Source organism: Melampsora larici-populina (assembly GCF_000204055.1).
Source record: "Melampsora larici-populina 98AG31 unplaced genomic scaffold MELLAscaffold_2, whole genome shotgun sequence".
Classification (NCBI taxonomy): Eukaryota; Fungi; Basidiomycota; class Pucciniomycetes; order Pucciniales; family Melampsoraceae; genus Melampsora; species Melampsora laricis-populina.
In genome coordinates, this window is record NW_006768766.1 from 3,334,513 (window position 1) to 3,337,800 (window position 3,288).

The window sequence follows — 3,288 nt, forward strand, 5'->3', positions numbered from 1 at the left end:
TGCTGAGTCTCATAAGGCCACTTTGACACATCTCCACTCCTTCACAGATATTTCTCCTCTTCATTCCACAAAAATTTGCAAAAATGATCAAAATCACCCACATAATGAGCCAAAACACATTGAAGAACGTGGAAATTGGCCCATTGAGCCTCCCGGGTATGACAAAATCTAATTTCATGCTGAGTCTCATAAGGCCACTTTGACACATCTCCACTCCTTCACATATATTTCTCCTCTTCACTCCACAAAAAAAGGCTTCCGCTCCCACTCCACCCTCAAAGTCTTCCAAAATGTCCCTCAATTCATTGCTAATATAGCTAAATTCAGTACATTGAGTCTTCTCAATATTCTGAACAATATCCCCCAATGTATCATGCCCATCTCTACACTCCTTCACACTCTTATTTTCTTCTATGTATTCAAAATAGTGCTTTCCGCTCCAGCTCTACCCTCAAATTCCTTTGAAATTAACCTAAACCCAGTGATGCCCTATCAGCTTTTGGGATTTGAGTCCTTTTGCATTTTTTAAGGTGAGTCCCTCTATTCACTTTCATCAGTAAACCACCCCTTCAATTCCAATTGGTGACCCAAAGCACCCTTTTGATGATGTTTGTGTACACAAACCTGAGTTTATGACTGAATACACACTACACACCTTTAACTCATAAAAACCTGAGCTGCAAGAACGGACAAGAGCTGTGGTCTTGGCTCATAGTCATAGTGGACAAATTACTTCAATCAGTGTTCACTTCACCAAACATAGTTGGATTGTTGACTTCTTGATTCCAGTATTCTAATAAATGAAGCTGGTAGATTTTCCAGGGTGCATCCCTTTATAATCAATGACCCCAATTGGGCTTAGATTCAAAAAAACCATTTGAATTTGATGAATCAAATTAGACTAGTTGCAAATGGACAGGTTCCAGGAACGGACAAATCCGTTGGGGCCCCTGCCCACCAATTGTGCTGTTAGGCCTTGCGGAGTCTGAGATTGTACTGCATCTTCACAAATGCTTGTCCAATCGAAGCAAAAAAAGTTGCTGCCGGTCGGACCCATTTGTGAGCTGGATCGTTAATGAGGGTCTGTGCACGATCGGGGCTTCAGCTTTTGTAGCTCTGAGCTCTGAGATTTAATTTTGCTGTTACTTGAGCGAAGATCCAGAGAGCTTCTGCCCAGATCACAGCTCAGTTTTGATTGTGCTTTCAGTCAAATCCATCAGCCACCATTTGATTCAGCAACCACATCAATGTTTGTCAAGTACCCCCCTCGAATCAAGGCTCTTGCAGTTATCAAAATCCTCGAAGGCAAAGCCACTGACGAGATTTGCGATGAGCTCCATGCCGACATCAGTAAACGTTCTTTCAAACGTTGGATGAATCTGTATCAAGAAACTCGGCAAGTCATCCGAGATCCTGAAGGATACCAAACTCGAGGACGGAAAACTTTGCTTGACGACGAGGACCGCGACTTTCTGAATGAGCTGGTAGCTGCATCACCTGACCTCTTTTTAGACAAGATCCGGGAAAAGCTCTACGACGATACCGGAGCACTCCCTAGTGTCGAGTGTCTGGCTAACGAACTCAATCATCGCTTACACCTTACCTCAAAGAAAGCCAACACATCTCATGTCAACAAAGATTTTCAAAGAAAAGCTCAGTATATTGAAAGGATGCGAGATATACCAGCTGAGATGCTTGTGTTTACTGGTATGTTTTCCACTTCTACTTGAAGGAATCACCATACTGAATCAATTATCTTGCATCAGATGAAAGCTCGATATGTGAAAGGGACTTGCTACGTGTAAATGGTCGTTCAAAATCTGGGGAACGAGTCTATCGATGGGTCCGAAGAAACAATCCTCGCCGCTACTCTCTACTTCCTGCGATTGGATTGAATGGTCTTCTGGCATTGACAGTCCGAGAGGGCAGTATCAATCGCGAGCGATTTGAATCCTTCTTGGAGTTCCAACTGGTACGTGATTGATAGATATCCTGAATCATTTTTACATCCTCACTTTTTTCCTTCCATGTTCAATAGCTGCCACAAATGCAACCCTATCCAAATCCCAACAGCGTACTGGTGATGGATAACTGCTCAATTCATCACAATGGACGAGTAGCTGAGCTCTGTGAGGCAGCAGGTGAGGTTGTGGTTGTTTACTCTTATTCAGTGGTCATTCACGAGCTGAAATGGTGTCTGGTGAAGGTGTATTACTGGTATATCTACCACCGTATTGTCCAGAGCTCAATCCCATCGAGTACTGTTTCTCTGTGATCAAATCACGCTTCAAGAGAACTCGCATCCTCGAGAATGCAAATGAAGATGCGAATTGGCCAATCAGAGAGACAGCAATTGATGCAATCACTCCTGAACTACTTGCCCCTCTGTATGCAAATAGTGGGTATCTATTGCCTCCAGGAATGATGGTCATGGATCTCATGGATCTCATTTAGAAGTTTCTTCATTTTGAATATTGAGTTTTTCATATGATGTTCATCGATCGATCCCAAGTTTTTTCATTTTGAATTTTTATATGATGTTCATCGATCGATCCCAGTTTCTTTCATTTTGAATATTGAGTTTCTTATGCGATCTTCATCAATCAATCCCATCTCAATCTTTATCAATCGATGGATTCCTTTTCAATGTTGTTTTCAATTGATTTCATTTCATTGTGAAATCTCAAGTCCCGCTTTTTTATTGACTGATTGGATTTTGTTGAGATCTCAAGTTTCTCACTATTTCATTTTGATTAATTCAACTTCGATCCAGTCAAATATTGATCAAAATGATGCTACACTTGCATTAAGATCTTGATTGATCATCAGTACATAAAGAATGATAGAATAAAGAAAAAAAGTAGAAGAAAACAATACACTGTGTTTAAGAAGATTGATTGACCATCAGTACATAAAGAAGAGAAGACAAAAACAATACAATATGATAGAATAAAGAAAATAGAGAAAAATAAGACACTGTGTTGAAGAAGATCTTTGTTTGAGATAGAAAACAATACATGAGATTTGATACAAAGTAACAAAAGGAACCCGTTTGATTCAAATGAAGTCTTGAAGCGTCCTAAAATCCAAACAACCGAATAAAAGTTTCAAAAGATGATTAGCGAGTCTCCTCAAAATGAATCTATGACATTGAGATTACCTTTTTAATCCTGGTCAGCAAGATGCTCGTCAAACCTATCAACATTGTCGAGTAAGTCACTGATTATGCCAGCTGGAATACCATACCCTAACAGATCGCTTTTGGTGATTGAACCGTCGGTTTTGTGA